The sequence below is a fragment of the Artemia franciscana genome, chromosome 15, assembly GCF_032884065.1.
Source record: "Artemia franciscana chromosome 15, ASM3288406v1, whole genome shotgun sequence".
Lineage (NCBI taxonomy): Eukaryota > Metazoa > Arthropoda > Branchiopoda > Anostraca > Artemiidae > Artemia > Artemia franciscana.
In genome coordinates, this window is record NC_088877.1 from 26,163,101 (window position 1) to 26,190,448 (window position 27,348).

Here is a 27,348-nt window from a genome sequence, read left to right on the forward strand (position 1 = left end):
CTTGTTTTTTTATTTAATTGTCCTAAGGATCAGAATTTTATTTGTCTACGTCTGATGACGACCATCAATTCAACAAACAGCAATTCTTAAAGAAAGATAAAAAAAAACAAGTTTCTTCAACTGAAAGATAGTAGCAATAAAATAACTTAACAGGAACAAAAATTATTCCCCATATAACGAGGCTTCCCCTCCCTCATCCTTCACTCTTTACGCTAAAGTCATAAATCTCTTTAAAAATACTTCTCATTCAAATTCAGTGGTCCCTGTGTTTCAGGAGTCGTTCTTAAGGAATTGGGTTAACATTTTAGCGTATAGAGCAGGGGATAAGGAAGGAGAAACCCCCTCATACGAGATAATTTCCGTACTCCTTACTTTCAGTTGAAAAAATTGTATTTTATTATTAAAATCTGACTGTTTCTCAAATCATACCAGAAAATAACCCCCAACCCCTCTGTAGAAATTACCCTGAAAAATTCCCCCGAAAAAATATACCACCCTTCCCCACGAAATTCTTCCCATGGAAGATCCTCTGTCTCTCGGACGAACAACTCCCGTATATTTCCCAATAGCATATAAATATGTAGACGATTAGAAAATTGCATAAATTGAAGCCTTTTCTCTAGTGACAGGGATGGGGGGTACATCATCCCCAAAAGCACAGTTATTGGACTTTTAAAGAATCTTGAACATAATGGCTATCTTAAAATTTTGATCGAATATCTGTGAGGGGAGCTTGGAAGGGGGGCTAGTTACCCTCGGATCTTTTCCGAATTTAGAAAAGGCATTGGAACCTAGAAATTCCGTTCAAATGAGAAGTCTTCTAATCTTCTAGGATCGTTGGCTCGATAGGAGAACCGAAACGCACACACACACACACACACACAAAAAAAAAAAAAAAAAAAAAAAAAAAAAAAAAAAAAAAAAAAAAAAAAAAAAAAAAAAAAAAAAAAACATCACGCATTCGTGATGTTTCTTCTTGCAAAAAATATAAGATTTCATACTTTTGTAGATAAGAGCTTCAAATCTCTACAGTAGAATTCTTTTATATACTGAATCTGATGGTGTGATTTTCATTAAGATGTGTTGACTTCTTGACGTTTCACCCCTTTTTGAAAATAAGCCCCCCCCCCCCGAAATGATTGCCTGACTTTTAAAAACCTAACAAAATGAATATAACTAAATTTTGTTGCGTTTCTAAAGTTTCTTTTTGTAAGCCCCCCCCCCTGCCGAAAAAATTCTTCAGTGAAAGACCCCTCCCCCAAAAAAAACAGGATCCGACCCTGGTTGCTAAACTCTTCAGCGTCCCGTTGTAAATATCACGACATGGTCAGCCCTAAAAATCAAGGGGTTTCGAATGCTTATTTTGATTCAATAATTCAAATTACTTCCCAAAATATTAAATAGACAAAACTGGGTTACCTGAAATAGGCTATGAGCTAATATTCTTTTCCTCAAATGAAATTTATAATACGCAACAGAAGCAGAGATAGAACTGATTTGAATTAAAAGGGTAAACATGCAATTTCATAATTTTATTCTTTCTTTAAAGGAGGAGTTTCATTTGATGGAAAACAAGATTAGCACTTTTTGTGGACGAGCAGCCAACCAAGCATACAGTTGACATTCGAGATAAATCCTAACTAGCCAGCGGAACCTAAACCCTGGATATCAGCTTAACCTCAAATTGTACCAAAGCAATAATTGCATAATAAAATCTCGTTTCTACTGCCAAGTAAATGCGAGATTTAAAGTTACGAAAGCGAGGAACAGCAAATAGTATAGTAAATTCATCATGATTTATTTTAAAATACGAGAAATGATGGGGACATTCGTGAAGGTCTAATGTTTAGGGTTGAGGATAATTTGATTCTTGGATCTTGCAATAGATTGCGCACAGTGGAGAAGCACAGTGCATTTCAGGTAAAAATTCGGACTTGTATGGCCTTAAAAAAAAAAGAATTAGCCCGACCAGCTGTGAATGCAAAAAGAAGACTTCTGGTCCACCAACTCCAGACACTAGATTTTCCCAATTATACCTGACATTCTTTACGTCCAAGAAAAAATACAGATGAGGTAGCTGTACTTTTCTTTGCATACCAATGCTCTGAAATTTTTTTTTTCAAAACCATAAATGAAATACTACTTATGATTGACTGCTAGAGTATATAAATGTAAAGATATAGACAAATGGAGGTAAATCAGAATGATCTAGATGTTAAATTCCTGGTAATATATAAAGGTATACATATGCTGTCTTAATAAGATTGAAGGTCTGAATGTTGTTTCGTATACATTCAGGGAAACTAAAGTCTATTTAAAGATAAAAAAAGGGCGTACATGAGCTTCAGTTTGCATACTTTAAGCTACTGTACCCGGCCCTGCGTGGAATTCCACTGAAGTCACATTTCTTGGACCCTTTTGGAGATTTTGAATGAAATAGCTATTTCCAAATTTGTATTTGATGCCCAAGAGGACTACAGGGGCTCCTAGGGGTAAAAGAGGAAATTAAAAGGGGCTGACTGCCTCAAATTTGTTTTGGGCATAAAACACCACAAGAAATTCCAATTTCGGATTGATTGATTCCCCTTCCGAGTTTTTAACAAAATTTATTTTTCAAAAGGTGACTGAGGTGAAAAATAATGCATGATAGACATGTCACTCAGTGGCCATAAATAGGGGAGGAGATAGTGCCCCCCCCCAAATTTTTGGCTCCAAGATCTGAAAATTCTTTTTTGAAGGGGGGAGAGATTTTAATGGGGATTTTTTTCAGATTTCCATTAAAAAATGGAAAAAAACAATTTACCGCACCCTAGATTCTCGTAAATTGACGTGGCTGAAACCGCTCTTTACTATGCCAACGTCAATGCATTGACTGACGAGGCGTGATATGAGCACCATCATCAAAATGATTAGGATTTTTTTATTATTATTGTAGTATTAACCTTAGTTTTGTAGTCAAAATATATATACCAGCTTTATTTAAAACCAAACACTATTTGTGAGAAATGCAATTAGTGTGATTGGCCATTGGACAATCGTACTTTTAATATTAATGGGTTGAATAATAGATTGTTAAATCATCCAGGATGATGCCCCTCCTAAACTACATACAACTACATTCTCTACACTGAGGTTTTAAAGTATTTTAAAATACTTCATATTCGATTGCAATGTATTCCAGTATTCCAATTAATGCTTTTTTCTTTAACTTTTCCTAAAAAATTTGCAATTTTGTTATAAACAGAGAAGCATGTTTTTTGTATGCTGATTAATTTTAATATTACATTTTATTACTAAAACCCTAGATATGGTGATTTCCTTTCAAATGAGCCCTCTCCCAACACCACCGGTTCAGAACGACCACTCATGGGGGAAAAATAGAAAAAAAGGAGACACATCACTGCTTCCCATGCGAAAAAAGTAATTTTCTTTGTTGGTCACGATCGAGGACCGTAATTCTTATATATGGGGGTAATACCAGAAAGAAATAAAAATAATATAGCATAAAATCAGCTTGCCTAAAGGCAAACAATGACATCATTCAACTTCATACTTGAAGAGAAGAGCCATAATAAAAAGGAAATTAGTCAACCAACAATCAGTCAGTATTGTTTACAACCGGCAATGCCAATGTATGAACCATAAAATAATGAACTATATTGTCTCATTTCACTGATTTTCTATAAAGCCTAGTGTTGTTTATGTAAAAACTTCACAAATGCCGGGAGTCCTCCCTTTCTAATATCCAGCGGAAACAAATTCCATCATCCATAAATGCGCGCTGTTTTATAGGAAGGTTAATTAATAACTGAGCTTCGAAATGCCATGTGATTCTGGAACGCCTCCTCATCAAAGGATGCTTTAAATATGAGAATTGAGAGGATACAAAAACAGAACAGAACTAAAATACTGATAAAAGGGGCCTTTCAAGCAAAAGAACCACACACAAAAAAAAGTTTTCAAATGTACGAGCAGGTTATCAAGTTCTGCATACTCGTTCTATAAAGCAGGCGAACAAGAGATTTACATGTTGTTGATGTATATTACATGTATGCTAGTAGCATTAATTTATATATTGCAGAAATTAAATTAATTTAAATATTGCAAAAACCCGCGAGGTCTATAAGTTCTAAAAAAGTTGAAATTAATAAAATATAAAGAACAACAATAAATGAAAGTTAAGGTATTTAGGCAAAAAGATTAACCTGCAAATAATATTAGCGTGATCACGAAAAGATAGATTCATCCACGAATTTTCTGATTAATTTTACCCATGATTCCTTGCATCCTAGGATTTATCAATAAACGCCGGTTATAAGTCCCAAACAAGCTAGTAAATGACAATAGATAGAATATTATCTAGTTCATAGCACCAACTTATAAACTTTTGTAGAGTAGAAACATAAAGTATTTTTTTACAGCATAAAAATTATGCATTTTATGACGCTTTTAAATACTTGAGTTCGTTTAATTTGTCAGACGTCCGTAAAATGATCTCCATCCAATGAATGGCTCTCTTTTCTGTTTTAATTAAATAAAAAAAACTAATTTTTTTAGCTGAAAGTAAGGAGCGACATTAAAACTTAAAACGAACAGAAATTACTCCGTATATGAAATGGGTTGTCGCCTCCGCAATACCTCGCTCTTTACGTTAAAGTTTTTAATTGTTTTAAAAAGTAGAATTGTGGCAAAGAGTCAAACTTTAGCGTAAAGAGCGAGGGATTGCGGAGGGGACAACTCATTTCATATACGGAGTAATTTCTGTTCGTTTTAAGTTTTAATGTCGCTCCTTACTTTCAGCTAAAAAAATTAGTTTTTTTTATTTAATTTCTGAACGTTTTTGAATTAATGCATGTTTGGTTTTGGCTCTCCGCACATACATTATTAAAATGAAATTTGTATATTAATTCTTTTTTTGGCTAAATGGCTTTCTCTTAGTTTTGATCAGACGATTTTGAGAAATAAGGGGTGGTGAAGGAGGCCTAGTTGCCCTCTAATTTTTCAGTTACTTAAAAAGGCAACTAGAACTTTTAATTTTTAACGAACGTTTTATTAGTAAAAAATATACGTAACTTAAGAATTAACTTACGTAACAAACTTTCATAGTCTTATATTTTTATTATGTATACGAGGGAGTTTGTACCCTCGTTAATACCTCGCTCTTTACACTAAATCGTAAGTTTTGTCCCAATTCTTTAAGAATGACCCCTGAATCAGAAAGGCCGTAGAATAAATAGTTGAAATTACTAAAAATACTTTAGCATAAAGAGCGAGGTATATATCTCCTCCTAAATACCTCGCTCTTTATGCTAAAGTATTTTTAGAACCTCTCATATGCGTAATAATCTCTGTTCGTTTTAAGTTTAAATGCTACTCCTTCCTTTCATTTGAAAAAACGTTTTCATGTTTATTTTTCATTATTTTCTTATAGTAATGCTAGAAAATCCTGTGCCCTTTTCATTAAATTTTTCTTCCCCCATGACAGATTCCTCCAAGGAAAGATCCTCCAACATAGCCCCCTCCCCTCAGCCCCACCCCCAAACAAAATAAAATCCCCCTGAAAACGTCTGTACACTTCCCAATAACCATTACTGTAAACACTGGTCAAAGTTTGTAACCGTTGACTTTGGGAAAAAAATGAGCGTGGAAGGGGGCCTAGATGCCCTCCAATTTTTTTGGTCACTTAAAAAGGGCACTAGAACTTTTCATTTTAGTTAGAATGAGCCCTCTTGCGACATTCTAGGACCACTTGGTCGATACGATGACCCCTGGGAAAAAGAAAAAAAAAACAAACAAATAAACACGCACCCGTGATTTGTCTTGTGGCAAAAAATACAAAATTCCACATTTTTGTAGATAGGAGCTTGAAACTTCTACAATAGGGTTCTCTGATACGCTGAATCTGATGGTGTCATTTTCGTTAAGATTCTGCGACTTTTAGGGGGCATTTCCCCCTATTTCCTTAAATAAGGCAAATTTTCTCAGGCTCGTAACTTTTGATGGGTAAGACTAAACTTGATGAAACTTATATATTTAAAATCAGCATTAAAATGCGATTCTTTTGATGTAGCTATTGATATCAAAATTCCATTTTTTAGAGTTTTGGTTACTATTGAGCCGGGTCGCTCCTTACTACAGTTTGTTACCACGAACTGTTCGATTAAAATGTATACATCATAAAGAATCAAACAGTTCGTGGTAATAAGCCGTAAGTAAGAAGTGACTCGGCTAATAGTTACGGTAACTCTAAAAAAAAAGAATTTCGATAATAATTAACACATCAAATTAGATTTTTTCTAAATGCTGGTCCGAAGTATATAAAATTTTTGAAGTAATAAGTTACCTATCAAATACTACGTCCCTAACAACTTCTAGATGACTCCTTCTTTCCTTGCAAAAAAGTGATCCGATCTTGATGAAAATTTCACTATCAAATATGGATGTTCAAGAGCTCTTTAATGTAATTTTCAATCCCCTAAATACAAAAGTGCGAAATTCCCTATCTTTTGGGACAAGGATATTTTTTCGGGTGAAAAACATCTGAGTGTTTTCATTTGACCAAAAATGACAAATTCTAGTGCTCTTTTTAAGAGCAAAAAGAGATTATAGGCCTAAAACTCTCCTCCTGAGCCAATTTCTCCCCCCTCCATCAGTCAAAACGGTCAAAACACAAATGAAATCTCCCTAAAACATATGTTACTTTCCCTATTCATAACATGAGCAAGGGCCCTTGTTATGAAGAATTGCTATTTTTTATATAATAAAAGATAAATAAATCTTAAATGAGAGGTGGGCTTTTTATACATTTTCGAACTTGAGATCTTATGGATGTCATTGGAAAGAGCATCTTAGGTTTTTCAAATACGTTTTGGAACAGCGGCCCAAACTTATGCAAATGACCTTTAAATGAAAACTTAATCAGTGAACGGCATTAGAAAGGTGAACATATTGCTGCAAGCTCGATTTCACAGAGAATTTATCTGAATAATCTTAATAGCCTGATGATTTTCCCGTTTTAAATTATGTGCCTTTTTCAGGATTAAGGGATAAACTTCGGAGAAAGGTGAAACACTGTAACATGTCGAACTGAACATCGAGAACAAATATATTCTCGCATGATTGAAAGGTTCCAAACCCTCTTCTCTCCTTATCTACCACAAATACTACGATAAAGATGGGTAGTCGAAGCAAACCAATGGTTGTAGAATATTGGGAGATGGCTCTTTCAACATGAATTACAAGGTCGTACGCACCTTTTATGCGCTGGAAGTGACTGAAGAATAGCAAGGCCATTCTCTTTCGCCTTTTTTTTTTTTTTTTTTTTTTTTTTTTTTTTTTTTTTTTTTTTTTTTTTTTTTTTTTTTTTTTTTTTTAGTGCAGTTCCATTGTAGCAGGAAACATGACATGAGATTGAAAGTCAAAACATTTGTTACCATGAGAAAGTACGAAATGTGTATATATTTTTTTTCTGGAGGCAAACTCTCTGAAATACTCAGATTATTATAGTAATAAAAATAGAGATTTAACTAAAGATAGATTGGTTTTTCACATGAAAGTAAAGAGCAACGCTAAACAAAGAAAAACTGCATATGAGTTGGAATTTTGAAACAGTAGGCCTCTTGAGATAGTTACATGAAACACAAAATAGAACCGTATGATAGGAAAGCAACCCCAAATACAATCAACTTAATAGCATTTTAGGATTCCTGAGAAAATAATTTAGTTTTGTTCCAAGTTGGGTGACTGTTCATGGGATTTTTCTTGGCAGACATTTGAAACAAAGGAGAAAATTAAACTCTAGCGTCATCGAGTGTTTCTGAATTTCAAACAGGTAGTTTTACTTACACAGAAAATTATGCTAGAAACTTAAGATTTGTACCTCAGCCTTAATAATTGTTTTTAAAATAAGTACAAGCGGATCGAGCTTCGCTCGTTGAAAACCAAACCAAAAGTAAAAATTTCCACGTCAGTAGAAAGATCTATATAAAAATAAAAAGTCCGAAGATATTATGGAACAACTTGTCTTATATACAAAAATCAGAATTTCGGTAATAACTACTTACTCTCTTCTTTGGTTGGTCGCCGTATTAGTTACGCGCCATTGTAGTTGTGTCCCTGTGTCCGAAAATTTGCATTTATATTTGTATAAATGAATTTATATAAATATATATTGAATTATTGCATTAGGTGCATTATATGTTTATACTAGCTGTTGGGGTGGCGCTTCGCACCACCCCAACACCTAGTTGGTGGGGGAACTTCGCGCCCCCCAAGCCCCCCCCCCCGTGTGCGTAAGTCGTTACGTGCCGTATTAGTTACGCGCCATTGTAGTTGTGTCCCTGTGTCCCACCTGTGAATATATATATATATATATATATATATATATATATATATATATATATATATATATATATATATATATATATATGTTTTTAACTACGTAAAACTTGCGAATATACAACATTCTTCGCTGTCCCATTCTCTGTGCATATAAATAGATCGTCAGGTTTACCGACTCTTGAACATGCAACATATAATTATCATTTATATATCCCCCCTGTGCCCCCGGCGTCCCCGTTGTAGTTGTGTCCCTGTGTCCCGGTCGTCATTTATATTCCCTGCGTCCCGGTCGTCATTTGTGTCCCGGTGTCCCGGTCTGTAATTTATCTTTGAGTGTCCCGGTCGTCATTTATATTCCCCGTGTCCCGGTGTCCCGGTCGTCATTTGTGTCCTGGTGTCCCGGTCTGTAATTTCTATTTGAGTGTCCCAGTCGCCATTTATATTCCCTGTGTCCCGGTCGTCATTTGTATCCCGATTGTCCATGGGAAAAACAATCCGTATTCAGATCTATACCTCATTATTCTAATGATTGCCCTTTAGCTTTGTTGATGGTGATTGCTAATCGAACATTCCCTGTCTCCCAGTCGTCATTTATATATCCCCCCTGTGACCCCCGACGTCCCCGTTGTAGTTGTGTCCCTGTGTCCCGGTCGTTATTTGTGTCCCGGTGTCCCAGTCTGTAATTTCTCTTTGAGTGTTTTCTCTTTGAGTGTCCCGGTCGTCATTTATATTCCCTGTGTCCCGGTCGTCATTTGTGATCTGGTGTCCCGGTCTGTAATTTCTCTTTGAGTGTCCCGGTCGTCATTTATATTCCCTGTGTCCCGGTCGTCATTTGAGTCCCGGTTGTCCATGGGAAAAACAATCCGTATTCAGATCTATACCTCATTATTCTAATGATTGCCCTTTAGCTTTGTTGATGGTGATTTCTAATCGAACATTCCCTGTGTCCCGGTCGTCATTTATATATCCCCCCTGTGCCCCCCAGGGCTCAAGTTTCAAAGTTTCACACAAATAGGTTTTGTTTTACTTTTTTGTTTTTGAACTGACTAAAGATTTCACTTTGTTCGATGACTCTAAATATGTAATTTTATTAAGTTTATGATTCCCTTCAGATTAATCTATGTAAATGAGATCTGTCAGGGAATCAATTCAAATCGCCAAAAAGTGTAAAATATGATCAGAAAAATTGGAAAAATTAAATCTTTTTCGTCAACTGAAATTTAAAAAACCAAAGGCCAGACAACAATTTATTTACATAGAAATATTAATTTTAGCATAAGTAAAAGAAAACCTCGTTCCAGAAGTACAGATTTAAAACCAGTTTATTTAAATTTATTTGACCTTCCTCCCCCCCCACAAAAAATAAAGGCACCATTTTGTTGTATTTTCTGTTCAGATAAGACTTCGAAACATCCAAAGTCCATTGAAAGTAGTTCAAAGAGCATGAATTTATTTTTCTTTCTTTTTGAATGGCTAGCAATATCAAGAAAAAAAAATTACAATGGAATATTTGATTAAATCTCTTTATATATAAAATCGAGTGTCTCTCTGTTTATTCTTGTATGCAAATGTGCTTGCACTGAAAAAATAGACAAACTGTTTAAGCTAAAAATGCCAAATTTTTCCAAAATATTCTTGAGCCAAGAGAATGTGTTTGAACCGCGGAAATCCATGAAAATTCATTTTGTTATGACACCATGTGAGGTTCGAAGGCCCGGGATGCTAGTCGCAGCGACTGAAGTGAGCTGAAGGAGTTGATAAAATGCCCGTAAAGCCCCCATTATGCAACGAAAGCTTTTTTGCAAGCAATTCATGTAATTGCACAGATTTTAGGATAGTTTCTGCCTGGATTTTGAATGTCTAGCGATGTTGAAAAAAAAACATTTTACTACCAAAAATTTTATAATATTCAACATTACTATTACCATCCGCATTCATTCTATCTAATCACACAGCTTTTACAATATTTTCTGTTCAAATTTTGGAAACATAGTGATGTAGAAAAAAGAAGATCAAAAGTAGAATAATAATATATATTATTTTGTTTTCAGCAAAGCACGAATAACGCTTGAGCTTTGAGAAGACTTAGGGGAGGGACACTAGCACTAGTCTTGTTCGTATGCCTGAACACACTACCTTCTATTGTTTATTGGCTTAGCTACTGAAAAAAGAAATCATCGTCATCTACCTTTTTGTGCATTAGTTGAAGAAATTGTAACGAGACCCTTAAGAATTCATTTCCTGAAGTATTGCTTTATTTCACTAACGGTGTTGGAAATAGTATTTCTTTAATAGCACAAAGAAAGTAGTTGAGCTAAGTAAATGGAACTTTTAGGAATCGAATCAAATATCGACTCTTAAAACTCTCTGAAACTTTATTCCCACGGATGAAGCTATTTCTTTTTCAAAATTCACAGAAAATTAACAAGGAAGTCCTTTTTACCCTACTTAGATGTGTCCAAAAAGTGGTTGTCTGATATTAGTAGCGATCAAGGAACAGCTTAACCAATAAATCAAGCACGTTCTTCGAGATATTCCATATTTTACTTACATATGCCTATGCCTTCATATAGAGAGTACTCCAATTTCCTAATGGCTAAGCCTACACAAAAAACTAGCCTATTTGTAAAAATCCACTTCTAATTCGATCTAAACAGGGAGTCCTCATTGATAATATAAGGAACTGACAGAGAAAAACAAGATGAATGTTTTATATACCCAAAAAACTCAAAATTCCATGAGGGTATAGGTACAAATTTGAGAATCATCAGTTCAGTTTCCGAAACTGGTCCTTTTTTAGACTAGTGCTACACAAATGTAATATTCGTGGGTTACACAAATGAGACTGGTGGATCCCATTCACCACCCTGATAATAAAGCTAATTTTTTTTTTGTCAAGTACCCTTTGCAAAAAGTTACTGATACCACCACAAATAGGCAATGACAGTGCTATCTTGGATTAATGCATACAATGATAGATCTATTAGTAAAAATAAAAATGAACTTGCCTACCCACCATTCTCCTCTGCACAAAGTGAGTCCCCATACAAAAGAAAATACAGGTGTACCTGAATGATTCTTTCCATGTGTTTTTCAGTGATTGTAACCAAAAGATCACCACTTTCAAAGACGTAAGTTTCTGTTTTTGATCATAGGGATTCCAGTGGTATACTTTTTATTTCGATCCGACTTGTTTTCAACATGATTAATTTCGGGTTACTATGGGCCGTGGTTCGGTCTTTACTATGTTGCAGCTACCACTGCAACTGCAATCATGTACACCGCATGACAAGCACTAGCCGTGGCAGTTCTTTGCCACGTGTTGCTTAAGTGGCTCACAGGTGGTGGAGCAAATGGCATTCCATTATGTACACCGGCTGTTAAAAAGTGGGTAGCTCCTTAGTTACAACTAGGAATAGTTGTGAACCAGCCTTGTGAATGCATCATGAAATTTGTGATGCATATATTCGCCTTTTTTTAAAAGTTTTATCGAATACGAAAAATATTGGAACTGCCGTCAACTAAATAGCGTTCTTGGCATAATTATTGAAGATGAGACCTGATTTAGGTTACCTCCCAGTTGATGGGAAAGACACGGATTTCGAAAGATATTTATGATAGATCATTAGTTCCGCTCCTAATCTGATCAACATAGCAAATGACAGAGATCCATCCAACAGAATTCGGGAAGTTCCAGTTGTTTGAGATTCTTCTCTCACTCGAATACCCACACAAAAAGTCATTTGATTACCGTTAACATAGCGTTATGTTTAGAACATAATTAATTAAAACAGTTTTTCTGATAAAAGTAAAGAGCAAAGTTGAAACTCAAAACGATTAAAAATAATAGCTTTGTATTTTATGCAACGTATATCTGCAAAACTGATGCAACAAACAAAACAAGATTAGGAGCAGAAAATTCCTTAAGTATCCTGCAGAAATAACAAACCCATTTATAAGGCTTTCAATAGTTTCTCACCTTCAGGGTTGCCAACTTGTTCACTTTTCGTATGAAATGGACTCTTTTTTACCTTAGAGGGGATGCAAAAGAGTCAAAATCACTCTTTTTGGGTGTTACCAACGTGAATTAACCTAAGGAAAAGGGCTACCAACTTGCACACTTTATGTTTGAAATGCACTCTTTTACACCTCAGAAGTGATGCGCAAGCAGCGGCAGCCGTGCGCATGCAAAGTTTTTGACTCGCACTCTTTTTGAGTAAAAATCACTCTTTCTCGGCCTTGGTTTGCACTATTTTTGGACATCAGCAGTTGGCAACCCTGCTCAGCGGCGAGAAATCAATAAATTTCTGTATACAAGCTAATATTCTATAAAACTTAAACAAGCTCAGTTTTCAGTAAAGTGTTAGTTTTCAAAGTTCAACAAATGTAGAAAATGTCCCCAGTCAGTTTGTTTCAGTCATTTTATTTCAGCCAGTGTTGCAGATGTATGTTGCACCAACTGCAAAGCAATAATTTTTATTCGTTTTAAGTTTCAACTTCACTCTTTGCTTTTATCAGAAAAACATTGTTTTCCTAAAGTAACTTTTTCTTCGTTTCAAAGTTTTTTGAATATACACAGTAAATCTTACAAGAAGATTTTCGTCTCACTTATGCGAAGAATCTAAGAAGTCAACAAGAGTTTTTGTTAAAGCAGGAGATTAAATATAGGGCTTATTTTACAACACTGTCAAATTTCCCACAAAAAAAGAATCCGCAAATTTGTCAAACAGTTCGTGGTAACGAACTGTAGTAAGGAGCGACCCGGCTCAATAGTAACCGAAACTCTAAAAAATGGAATTTTGATACCAATAGCTACATAAAAAAAATCGCATTTTAATGCTGATTTTAAATATATAACTTTCATCAAGATTAGTCTTACCTATCAAAAGTTACGAGCCTGAGAAAATGTGCCTCATTTTAGAAAATAGGGGAAAACACCCCCTAAAAGTCTTACAATCTTAACGAAAATCACACCATCAGATTCCTTGCGTATCAGAGAACCTTGTTGTAGAAGTTTCAAGCTCTTATCTACAAAAATGTGGAATTTCGCATTTTTTGCCAGAAGACAAATCACGGATGCGTGTTTATTTGTTTTTTGTTTTTTCTTTTGTTTTTTTGTTTGTTTTTTTCCCAGGGGTGATCGTATCGACCCAGTTGTCCTAGAATGTCGCAAGAGGGCTCACTTTAACGGAAATTAAAAGTTCTAGTGCCCTTTTTAAGCGACGTTTTCAGGGGGAGTTTTTTTGGTTTGGGAGGGAGAGTTGAGGTGGGGGGTTACGTGGGAAGGATCTTTCCATGGAAAACTTTTCATGGGGGACAAGACTTTCAATGAAGGGGGCGCAGGATTTTTTAGCATTATTTAAAAAAACAATGAAAAAATAAATATGGTAAGTTTTTTTCTACTGAAAGTGAGGAGCAGCATTAAAACTTAAAACGAGCAAAAATTATTGCGCATATGAGGGGTTTACCTCCTCGTAACACCTCGCTCTTTACGCTAAAGTATTTTTAGTAATTTCGTTCTGAGCCCATACTGGCTATGCATGACGTATGAAAACAAAGAAAGGGAATAAAAAATGAAAAAAGAAAAAAAAATATGTAAAAAAACGAGGATTTTATCAGCCAGTAGCTAAATATGAAAAACAAGCAAATATTTCGACAAGGACCTCCGCCAAGTCGTCCTCAGTGCTAAAAAAAAAGAAACACAGAAGAAAACAAACAGCAAAATCTAACCTTTATAAGTGAACTACACGAGAGGAAGAAAGACACTGACTCAAACAACAAAAATCAAGTTTAAATCAATGAAAGAGAAGTTTAAGTATCCTTAGATTGAATAAGTATCCTTTGCCTTGCAACATATTTCGCCTTTCTACAATTTCGGTTTTCATTAGATATGCGGACAGGTTGTCTTAAATTAGACTGGGCGAAAGTATTCATAGAGTCTTTTAATATTAAATTATTATAAATTGGGCTTAAGGAAATATCTCCCGTGTCTCTATTTATAGCCAAATTTCTATTTATACGCTTTTTTTTTTATCTCAATTGCCTCTTTAAAAGATTGCGGTAGACCATTTACGGTAGATATTAAAGTTGCCTCTTCAAAAAGAACTAAATGGTCAGGATTTTCGTATATATGCTGGGCCAGAGCTGAATCAAAGTTGTCATTTTTATTTTCCAATCTCAGGGACTTATCTATTGAAATTTTGTGTTCTTGCAATCGTTCCCCTAGTTGTTGATTGGTCCTTCCAATGTAAAATTTTCCACATGAACACGGGACTCTGTAGACACCACTACCTAGTATAGGGTTCGTTTTATCCTTTCCCGAGTTGAAAAAATGTTCAACTTTTTGTTCAGTTTTGAAAGAAACAGAGTTTGAATACAACAGTTTGAAATAATCTAAACAATTATAAAGGTTTAGATTTTGCTGTTGTTTTCTTCTTTGTTTCTTTTTGTTTTTGAGCACTGAGGACGACTTGGCGGAGGTCCTTGTCGAAATATTTGCTTGTTTTTCATATTTAGCTACTGGCTGATAAAATCCTCGTTTTTTTACCTATTTGTTTTTTCTCTTTTCATTTTTTATTCCCTTTCTTTGTTTTCATACGTTTAGTAATTTCAACTATTTATTCTACGGCCTTTGTGATTCAAGGGTCATTCTTAAGGAATTGGGACAGAATTTAAGCTTTAGAGTAAAGAGCGAGGTATCGACGAGGGGTGAACTCCCTCATATACGCAATACAAACATATGAATATAGAAGCTCGTTACGTAAGTTAATTCGTAAATTACGTATATTTTTTACTAACAAAAATGTTCGTAAAAAAATTAAAAGTTCTAGTTGCCTTTTTAAGTAATCAAAAAATTGGAGGGCAACTAGGCTTCCTCCCTCTCTCCTTTTTTCTCAAAATCTTCCGATTAAAACTATGAGAAAGCCATTTAGCCAAAAAAAAAATTAATATGCAAATTTCGTTTTAATTATTTATGTGCGGAGAGCCAAGATCAAAACATGCATTAATTAAAAAAGTCCAGAAATTAAATAAAAAAAAAACAGTTTTTTTTAAATGAAAGTAAGGAGCGACATTAAAACTTAAAACGAACAGAAATTACTCCGTATATGAAAGGAGATTTTCCTCCTCAACGCCCCGCTCTTTACGCTAAAGTTTTTTACTGTTTGAAGAAGTAGAGTTAAGAGAAAGAGTCAAACTTTAGCGTAAAGAGCGAGGCGTTGAGGAGGAAAAGCCCCTTTCATATACGGAGTAATTTCTGTTCGTTTTAAGTTTTAATGTCGCTTCTTACTTTCATTTGAAAAAAACTTGTTTTTTTTTATTTAATCACAGAGAGAGATCAAAGGGTTATATTACTTTCGGTATTTTTTGAAGAGTTGCAGTTAAAGAAATACAATTATTTATTAAATATGTAGAGATCTTTGAAAACTGAATGATATTAACAGAGTTTTAATATAGCCAACAAATACCGTAATTTACAGAAACCTTTGTTATTGTTGTTGAGGCAATTTTTCTGCCGTAATGCTAAAAAGAATTTTTGACTTCTCATATGAAATACAGGAAATCTGATCATTAAAATCAAACTGTTATAAAGAATAAAAAGTTTAATAAAATAAAATCCAAATTTAGGATGGAGCACTGCTCTCCCATTGCCTTCTACAACAGATCAGTGTGTGACGCCACAATCAATGACCAATCCATGCACATCTTGATGGCAGAGGGGGTGGGGGGTGAAACTCTTAGAGCTGTGGATTAAAATCGAACGGTTGTAGTATCAAGCCATGGCTAATTGTAGAAAAAGCCAAAACAGGAAGTCCGATTATGTGAGAGGCAAATCTGGCATTAACCCCCCCACCCCCCTTATTAGGATTGTATAAAAATGATGTTAGTTCATTTGTTAATAGATAAGTCTATGTGTTATCCGTCCATGCGTAATTCCTAGGGCAGAAGAATTAAGGTAGATAGTAATAGAATTAAGATAGTGATAGAACCTATAATTTTCCAAGTGTTTGGTTAAATGGCACAGGTATCCGAGTACTGCGATGTCCCAGTACTCTGCTTGCACCGGGGAAAAAATATAAGACATATTAGTGTTTCAAGTGCTTTTGCAGATTTCCTCAAAATGTGTTATCGTAATTTGCTTTCACTGTTGGAATAAACACAAATAGTATTTATTATTATTATTTTTGTATAAGCTTTGAATTTGAGTGAAAACATTTTTCGATTCAGGATTTTTTTTTCCAAAACGTGCTTTCTAACTTTTCCCTTACTATGAAGTCTGTGAGGAAAGCATTACAGAGGGGAATATTAAGCATTTGGTCAAGGATTTTTGGCCACGGTGGCTTTGATGGTAGTGTTTACATGTTTCCAAGCCTATCCATTCGGAAAATGACACAAAAATCCTATTTTTGAGGCTAAACGTCACTTTACGATGACACCGCCAAGCACATTCTTTTCAGGCGTAATATAGGCTAAGCATTAATTTTCAAATAAGGTTTTAAACAACTTTCTATGATGTTTTAGGTGCCCCACTAGCGGTGGAGTATTAAAACGAATAAATAAAAAATACAATAGAGTATTATGCTCTTCTTCTAAATTCCTGGAAAATTATTATCGTAATTCATTTTTACTGTTGAGGTAAACATAAATGGTAGTTTGTATTCCAAAATAAAAGGGCGTGCTTTATTTAGTTTTCACTTACTAAGTGGGCTGGGAGGGAAAGCCTACAAAAGGGATAGCCATAAACCTCCAATTAGAGGAATTCGACCATGGACGTCCATGGACCATGGACGACCATTCGACATTCGACGTTTTTTGCCTCATTTTCCTTATTTTTCAAAAAAACATTTTCAAAAAAAAATTTTTTTTCATCCATCAAAAATTTCCCTGTGATGTTGCAGTAGCCTGCTAACTCATGTACAAATAAAGAAGGAAAAACGAGACACATTAGTGCTGCTTATGTAAACAGGAGATCTTCGAAATTCACATAAATTTGTTTTCCAAAAAACTTGTATTACGATCATCCTAAATGACAGCTATCATAAATGAATTAGCAATTTTTTTCACTGAACAATTAGTTTCAAAATACATATTTAAGCTTTCAGTCACTATCAACCGTTGTCACTCTTCATTAGGCTGCAGCTATCACTGCGACCCCGATGAAAAATATGTCCCTATTCCAATTCGAAACATCAATGGAAGATCTTAATTAACTTGGGAATTGTCCTGCTCGTTAGATTTACTGAAAAATGCTTCCAACAAATCAATTTCTGATATTTGCCGCTGTTTTGAAAATTCAAATAATCTACTAGGAAAACTACCTTTCTTCATACTGCCTACTACTTTTCTTTTATGAAGAAACAATGTCAAATTCTAGAGGAATCCCAAAAAATAGAATGAAACCTTTACGTCAGAAAATTGTTGTCACAAATTCCAACATAGTCGTCCTCTGCAACAATAAAAAAATTCGTTTAACTCTATAAATGCATTTGAATGTGACATAATTCGCATAAAAAATATTTTTTTAAAATAAAGGCTCCAAAGTAAAGTCAGCCAAAGAGTGCACATCCTGCACTTGGCCCACCAAAATACTGTCAAGCACCACCGTTGGGTCATGTTGGGAGTTGCCCCACGTTGGGAGTCATAGCTATAGAGTATCAGTTACTATGGGGCCGAGTCGTTCTTTGCTTAAAGTTCATTACAACGAACTTTGTGTCTAAGCGACTGTTTGCTTGTCTCTCTCACTATGCCTGTGTGTCAGAGCGGGTGTTTGAATGTTTCCGTGTCTCTCTTTGTGTGTTTTTGTGTCTGACTCTGTTTGTTTGTAGGTGTTTTTGTCACTTTCTCTCTCTCTCTCTCTCTCTCTCTCTCTCTATTATGCCTGTGTGTCTGAGCGGCAGTTTGCCTCTCTCTCTTACTATGTCTATGTGTCTGAGCTGCTTTTTGCATGTTTCCGTGTCTCTCTTTGCGTGTTTTTGTGTGTGATTCTGTGTGTTTGCATGTGTTTTTTCTTTCTCTCTCTCACTATGCCTGTGTGTCTGAGCGGCTTTTTTCTTTTTCTCTCACTATGCCTTTGAGTTTGAGCAGATATTTGTATGTTTCCATGTCTATCTTTTGTGTTTGTGTATCTGACTGTGTATTTTTAGATGTTTTTATCCCTCTTTCTTTCACACTATGCCTATATGTCTGAGCGACTGTATCATTTTCTCTCTCATTATGTCTGTGTGTCTAAGCGGGTGTTTGCATGTTTTCGTATCTGTCTTTGTGTGCTTGTGTATCTGACTCTGTCTTTTTGTAGGTATTTTTTTCTCTCTCTCTCTCCCACTATGCTTGTGTTTCTGAGCAACTATTTGCTTGTCTGTCTGACTATGACTGTGTGTCTGAGCGGATGTTTGCATGCTTTCGTGTCTGTTTTTGTCCGTTTATGTATACGAATATGTTTATTGGTAGGTTTTTTTGTCTCTCTCTCACTATGCCTGGGTGTCTTAGCTGTTATTTGTTTGTCTCTCTCACTATGCCTGTGTGTCTGAGCGGGAAGTTTCATGTTCCAGTGTCTGTCGTTGTGTGTTTATGTCTCTGACTCTTCGTGTTGTTAGGTATTTTGGTCTCTCTCTCTCTTTCTCTCTCTCTCTCTCTCTCTCTCTCTCTCTCTCTCTCTCTCTCTCTCTCTCTCTCTCACTCCTGTGTGTCTGAGCGGATGTTTTCCTGTCTATCTAACTGTGCCCGTGTCTCTGAGTGGGTGCCTGCATGTTTCCGTGTCTGTCTTTTGCGTGTTTGTGTCTGAATGTGTGTGTTTGTATTTGTTTTTTCTCCCTCTCTCACAATGCCTATGGCTCTAAGAGGCTGTTTACTTGTCTCTCTCACTTTGCCTATATGTCTGAGCAGAAGTATGCATGTTTCCGTGTGTGTGTTTGTATGTCTGACTTATTAGGTTTAGATGTGTTTTTGCCTCTCTCTATCTCTCTCTCTCTCCCCCCCTCTCTCTCTCTCGTTATACCTGTGTGTCTGAGCGGCTGTTTGTATGTCTCGCTCACTATGCCCGTGTTTCTGAGCGGGTGTTTGCATGTTTCTGTTTCTGTCTTTGTGTGTTTGTGTGTCTGACTCTGTGTGTTTGTATGCGTTTTTTTTTCTTTCTCTCTCTCTCTCTCTGCCTCTCTCTCTCGCTATACCTGTGCGTCTGAGTGGCTGTTTGCCTATCTCTCTCACTATGCCTGTGTGTCCGAGTGGGTGTTTGCATGTTTCCGTTTCTGTCTTTGTGTGTTTGTGTGTCTTACTCTGTGCGTTTGTAGGTGTTTTGTCTCTCTCTCACTATACTTCTATGTCTCAGCTGCTGTTTGCTTGTCTCTCTCACTATGCCTGTGTGTCTGAGCAGGTGTTTGCATGTTTCTGTGTCTGTTTTTGTGGATTTGTGTGTCTCACTAAGTGTTTTTGTAGGTGTTTTTGTCTCTATCTCTTACTATGCTTGTTTGTCCGAGTGGCTGTTTGCTTCTCTCTCTCACTATGCCTATGAGTCTGAGCCGGTGGTATGCATGTTTCAGAGTTTGGGTTTGTTTTGTTTTTGTGTCTAACTTTGCCTGTTTGTAAGTGTTTGTCTCTCTCTCTCTCTCTCTCTCTCTCTCTCTTTCTCTCTCTCTCACTCTGCCTGTGTAACCGAGCGGCTGTTTGCCTGTCTCCCTAACTATACCTGTGTGTTTGAGTGGGTGTTTGCATGTTTCCATGTCAACCTTTACGTGTTTGTGTGTCTGAATCTGTGTGTTAGTATGTATTTTATCATCTCACTCTCTTTGCCTGTGTATCTGAGCGACTTTTTGTTTGTCTATCTTTATGAGCCTATGAGTCTGAGTGGGTGTTTGTATGTTTCCGTATCTGTCTTTGTGTGTTTGTGAGTCTGGCTCTGTGTGTTTATAGGTGTTTTTGTCTCTCTCTCATTATGCTTGTGTGTCAGCCAGTGTTTGCTTGTCTCCTTGTCTGTCTTTGGGTTTTTGTATTTGAATCTGTATGTTTGTGCGTGGTTTGTCTCTCTCACTCATTTTGCCTGTGTATGTGAGCGACTGTTTATTTGTCTATCTCTCTGTGCCTGTGCGTCTGAGCGGGTGTTGTATGTTTCCGTGTCTGTCTTTGTGTGTTTTTGTGTCTGACTCTGTGTGTTTTAAGTGTTTTTGTCTCTCTCTCTCTCACTATGTCTGTGTGTCTGAGCGGCTTTTTGCTTGCCTCTCTCACTATGCCTGTGTACCTGAGCTGTTTTTTGCATTTCTCTCTCACTCTCTATGCTTATGTGTCTCAGCGGGTGTTTTCTTGTCCATTTGTCTCTCTTTGTATGTTTTTATTTCTGAATCTGTGTTTTTTCAGGTGTTTTGTCTCTCTCTTTCTCACTATCCCTGTGTGTCTGAGTGGCTGTTCGCTTGATTCTCTCACTATGCCTGTGCATCTTAGTGGCAGTGGGTGTTTGTGGGGGTGCTTGTCTCTCTCTGTGCCTGTCTACTTGTTTGTGTGTCTCACTGTGTGCTTTTAAGTTTGGTAAAAAGCCCTGTTAACCTATTTAAGATTCTAATATACCCCTTTTTAGCCTGCTAGTAGTATCTATGTCTCTAAAAGTTTCTTTTTTTACACTTCCGAATTTTTAATAAACATTATAAGCGTTCGAGGTGCTAGCGTACCTAAAAATAATGAAAACATAACTCATTATAACATATATAATAATAGCTCTAACCAAATTCTATGAATCAATAGATTGATTTAAAAGGAAAATAAGAGGCTTAATGCCGGTCAGGATTTAAAATAAGAGCTCTGAATCACGATGTCCTTCTAAATATCAAAATTCATTAAGATCCGATCATCCATTCGTATGTTATAAATACCTAATTTTTCTAATTTTTCTTCTCCCTTTAGCCCCCCAGATGGTCGAATCTGAGAAAATGACTTTATCAAGTCAGTTTGTGCAGCTCCTGACACGCCTACCAATTTTCGTCGTCCTAGCACGTTCAGAAGCAGCAAATTCGCCAAATCACAGAACCCCTCCCCCAACTCCCCCAAAGAGATCGAATCCAGTACGGTTCTGTCAATCACGTATCAAGGGCATTTGCATATTCTATCCACCAAGCTTCATACCGATTTCTCCACTCAAAGTGTTTTCCAAGATTTCCCCCTCCAACTCCCCACAATGTCAATAGATCTGGTCGGGAGATGAAATAAGAGCTCTCAGACAAGAATTCCTTCTAAATATAAAATTGCATTAAGATCCGATTTCCTATTCGTAAGATAAAAATACCCCAATTTTCACGTTTTCCAAGAATTCCGGTTTCCCCCTCCAATCCCCCCAATGTCACAGGATCTGGTCGGAATTTAAAATTAGAGCTTTAAAGCACAAGATCCTTCTTAATATCAAATTTCATTAAGATCTGGTCACCCTTTCGTAAGTTACAAATAGGCCTACCTCAATTTTCAAAATTACCCCCCCCCCCCCCACACACACAATTCCACCAAAGAGAGCAGATCCGGTCCGGTTATGTCAGTCACGTATCTTAGACAGGTTTTTATTCTTCCCATCCAGTTTCATCCTGATCTCACCACTTTAAGTATTTTCAAAGATTTCCGGTACCCCTCAACTGCCTCCCCAATTACGCTGGATTCGGTTGAGATTTAAAACAAGATATCTGAGTTACGAGGTCCTTCTAAATATGAAATTTCATTAAGATCCGATCACTCCTTCGTAAGTTGAAAATACGTCATTTTTTCAATTTTTTTCCGAATTAACCCCCCCCCCCAAATAGAGCGGATCCGTTCCAACTATGTAAATCACGTATCTAAGACTTCTGCTTATTTTTTCCACCAAGTTTCATCCCGATCCCTCCAATCTAAGCGTTTTCCATCATTTTAGGTTCCCCCACCCCAAACTCCCCCTCCAGTGTTACCAGATCCGGTCGCAACTTAACATAAGAGCTTTGAGACACGATATCATTCTAAATAACAAATTTCATTGAGATCCGATCACCCGTTCGTAAGTTAAAAATACCTCATTTTTTCTAATTTTTCAGAATTAACCCCCCCTCCCAACTACCCCAAAGAGAGCAGATCCATTCCGGTTATTTCAATCATGTATCTAGGACTTGTGCTTATGTTTCCCACCAAGTTTCATCCCGATCCCTCCACTCTAAGTGTTTTCTAAGTTTTAGGTTTCCCGTTCCCAACTCCACCCTAATGTCACCAGATCCGGTCGGGACTTAAAATAAGAGCTCTGAGACACGATATTTTTCTAAATAACAAATTTCATTGAGATCTGATCACCTGTTCGTAAGTTAAAAATACCCGATTTTTTTTAGTTTTCCAGAATTAACCCCCCCCCCCCAACTACCCCAAAGAGAGCATATCTGGTTCGGTTATGTCAGTCACGTATCTTAGACAGGTTTTTATTCTTCCCATCCAGTTTCATCATGATCTCACCGCTTTATGTATTTTCTCAGATTTCCGGTTCCCCCCCCCCAACTGCCCCCCCCCCCCCCCAATTACGCTGGATCCGGTTGAGATTTAAAATAAGAAATCTGAGTTACGAGGTCCTTCTAAATAAGAAATTTCATGAAGATCCAATCACTTCTTCGTAAGTTAAAAATACGTCATTTTTTCTAATTTTTCAGAATTAACCCCCCCCCCCCAATAGATCCGTTCCAAATATGTAAATCCCGTATCTAAGACTTCTGCTTATTTTTTCCACACAGTTTCATCCCGATCCCTCCAATCTAAGCGTTTTCCATCATTTTAGGTTCCCCCACCCCAAACTCCCCCCAATGTCACCAGATCCAGTCGGGATTTAAAATAAGAGCTTTGAGACACGATATCCTTCTAAATATAAAATTTCGTAAGTTAAAAATACCTCATTTTTTCTAATTTTTCTGAATTAACCCCCCCCCCCCCAACTAACCCAAAGAGAGCGGATCCGTTCCGGTAATGTCAATCATATATCTAGGACTTTTGCCTATTTTTCTCACCAAGTTTCATCACGATCCCTCCACTCTAAGTGTTTTCCAAGATTTTAGGTTACCCCCTCCCAACTCCCCCCCCCAATATCACCAGATCCGGTCAGGATTTAAAATAACAGCTTTGAGACGCGATATCCTTCAAAACATCAAATTTGATTAAGATCTGATCAACCGTTCGTAAGTTAAAAATACTTCAATTTTTCTATTCTTTCCGAATTAACGGGCCCCCCACTCCCTCCTCTAGATGGTCAAATCGGGAAAACGACTATTTCAAATTTAATCTGGTCCGGTCCCTGATACGCCTGCCAAATTTCATCGTCATAGCTTACCTGGAAGTGCCTAAAGTAGCATAACCGGGACCGACGGACCGACAGAATTTGCGATTGCTATATGTCACTTGGTTAATACCAAGTGCCATAAAAATGAATGCTTTGAGTCCATTAAATAAAAAAACTAATTTTTTTAGCTGAAAGTAAGGAGCGACATTAAAACTTAAAACGAACAGAAATTACTCCGTATATGAAATGGGTTGTCCCCTCCGCAATCCCTCGCTCTTTACGCTAAAGCTTTTAATTTTTTTAAAAAGTAGAATTGTGGCAAAGAGTCAAACTTTAGCGTAAAGAGCGAGGGATTGCGGAGGGGACAACCCATTTCATATACGGAGTAATTTCTGTTCGTTTTAAGTTTTAATGTCGCTCCTTACTTTCAGCTAAAAAAATTAGTTTTTTTTTATTTAATTTCTGAACGTTTTTGAATTAATGCATGTTTGGTTTTGGCTCTCCGCACATAAATTATTAAAATGAAATTTGTATATTAATTCTTTTTTTGGCTAAATGGCTTTCTCTTAGTTTTGATCAGACGATTTTGAGAAATAAGGGGTGGAGAAGGAGGCCTAGTCGCCCTCCAATTTTTCGGTTACTTAAAAAGGCAACTAGAACTTTAAATTTTTAACGAACGTTTTTATTAGTAAAAAATATACGTAACTTAAGAATTAACTTACGTAACAAACTTTCATAGCCTTATGTTTTTATTATGTATACGAGGGGGTTTTTACCCTCGTTAAAACCTCGCTCTTTACACTAAATCGTAAGTTTTGTCCCAATTCTTTAAGAATGACCCCTGAATCAGAAAGGCCGTAGAACAAATAGTTGAAATTACTAAAAATACTTTTGCATTAAGAGCAAGGTATTTATCTCCTCCTAAATACCTCGCTCTTTATGCTTAAGTATTTTTAGAACCCCTCATATGCGTAATAATCTCTGTTCGTTTTAAGTTTCAATGCTACTTCTTCCTTTCATTTGAAAAAACGTTTTCATGTTTATTTTTCATTGTTTTCTTATAGTAATAATAGAAAACCTGCGCCCTTTTCATTGAATTTTTCTTCCCCCATGACAGATTCCTCCAAGGGAAGATCCTCCAACATAGCCCCCTCTCCTCAGCCCCACCGCCAAACAAAATAAAATCCTCCTGGAAACGTCTTTACACTTCCCAATAACCATTATTATATGTAAACACTGGTCAAAGTTTGTAACTTGCAGCCCCTCCCCCAGGGATTGTGGGGGAGTAAGTCATTCCGAAAGACATAGTTTTTATGGTTTTTGACTATGCTGAACAAAATGGCTATCTCATAATTTTGATCCGTTGACTTTCGGAAAACAATGAGCGTGGGAGGGGGAGTAGATGCCCTCCAATTTTTTTGGTCACTTAAAAAGGGCACTAGAACTTTTCATTTCCGTTAGAATGAGCCCACTTGCGACATTCTAGGACCACTTGGTCGATACGATGACCCCTGGGAAAAAAAAAAAAAAAAAAAAAAAACAAATAAACACGCATCCGTGATTTGTCTTCTGGCAAAAAATACAAAATTCCACATTTTTGTAGATAGGAGCTTGAAACTTCTACAGTAAGGTTCTCTGATACGCTGAATCTCATGGTGTCATTTTCGTTAAGATCCTACGACTTTTAGGGGGTGTTTCCCCTATTTTCCTAAATAAGGTAAATTTTCTCAGGCTCTAAACTTTTGATGGGTAAGACTAAACTTGATGAAACTTATATATTTAAAATCAGCATTAAAATGCGATTCTTTTGATGTAGCTATCGATATCAAAATTCCATTTTTTAGAGTTTTGGTTACTATTGAGCCGGGTCGCTCCTTCCTACAGTTCGTTACCACGAACTGTTTGATTACATAAAATTCTTCATTATGAATCTTAACATAGCATTTATTTCAAAAAATTTGAGCCCAAACAATGTGAAGTCCAAAAAATTCCAAGTCCGAAAAGTAGGGGAGCATGTGTTTGGGGGAGGAGCATTTGGCTCTTGGAGGTCTTAGGGTTATCAAATCATCGCTTATAATCTATACAACTTTATTAATTTCGACTTTACTCATTTTCCTAATACTAAGCAATATTTTCAAAAAGACAAAACATTTTTGGTTACTCATCTGGGAGTCAGGCCAAAAGCAGGAGGCCCTCCCATGGCTGTCCCTTCACCATACACACATGCACAAATAAAAAAACGTGCACATTTACGAAAATGCTGACTTTAAAAAGTTATTGAGCATTTCTAGGAGGGGGTGATTCCTTCCAAAACAAGAGCTAAGAGCTCATATGGCACTTGTGACGAGGCGCTAAGAGCTAAGAGCCAAGACATCATATGGTATGTGCTCTAACAAAATTCTATGAATCAATAGATTGATTTAAAAAGGAAAATAAGAGGATTAATGCCGGTCGGGATTTAAAATAAGAGTTCTGAGTCACGATGTCCTTCTAAATATCAAAATTCATTAAGATCCGATCACCCACTCGTTAGTTATAAATACCTAATTTTTTCTAATTTTTCCTCTCCCTTTAGCCCCCCATATGTTCGAATCTGGGAAAACGACTTTATCAAGTCAAATTGTGCAGCTCCCTGGCACGCCTACCAATTTTCATCGTCCTAGCACGTCCAGAAGCACCAAACTCGTCAAATCACTGAACCCTTCCCCCCAACTCCCCCAAAGAGAGCGAATCCAGTACAATTCTGTCAATCACGTATCAAGGACATTCATTTATTCTATCCACCAAGCTTCATCCCGATTCGTCCACTCCAAGTGTTTTTCCAAGATTTCCCCCTCCAACTCCCCCCAATGTCAAAATATCTGATCGGTATTTAAAATAAGAGCTCTGAGATATGAATTCCTTCTAAAAATCAAATTTCATTCAGATCCGATCATCTATTCGTAAGATAAAAATACCCCAATTTTCACGTTTTCCAAGAATTCCGGTTTCCCCCTCCAACTCCCCCCAATGTCACAGGATCTGGTCGGAATTTAAAATTAGAACTTAAAAGCACAAGATCCTTCTAAATATCAAATTTCATTAAGATCTGGTCACCCTTTCGTAAGTAACAAATACCTCAATTTTCAAAATTACCCCCCCCCCCAATTCCACCAAAGAGAGCAGATCTGGTCCGGTTATGTCAGTCATGTATCTCACCGGTTTTATTCTTCCCATCCAGTTTCATCCTGATCTCACCGCTTTAAGTATTTTCTAAGATATCCGGTCCCCCAGCTGCCCCTCCCCCAAATTACGCTTGATCCGGTTGAGATTTAAAATAAGAGATCTGAGTTACGAGGTCCTTCTAAATATGAAGTTTCATGAAGATCCGATCACTCCTTCGTAAGTTAAAAATACGTCATTTTTTCTTATATTTCAGAATTAACCCCCCTCCCCCCATAGAGCGGATCCGTTCCAATTATGTAAATCACGTATGTAAGACTTCTGCTTATTTTTCCCACCAAGTTTCATTCCGATCCCTGCAATCTAAGCGTTTTCCATGATTTTAGGTTCCCCCACCCCAAACTTCCCCCAATGTCACCAGATCCGGTCAGGATTTAAAATAGGAGCTTTGAGACACGATATCCTTCTAAATATCAAATTTCATTGAGATCCGATCACCCGTTCGCAAGTCAAAATTCCTCATTTTTTCTAATTTTTCAGAAATAACCCCCCCCCCAACTACCCCAAAGAGAGCCGATCCGTTCTATTTATGTCAATCA

General features: G+C 36.6%; 1 protein-coding gene across 14 annotated transcripts in view; it reads right to left on the reverse strand.

Moving 5' to 3' along the window:
• The window catches only part of LOC136036255 (uncharacterized), a 358,105-nt gene that overhangs the window by 165,303 nt on the left and 165,454 nt on the right, over positions 1 to 27,348 (reverse strand). The gene's annotated exons all lie outside the window — the stretch shown is intronic.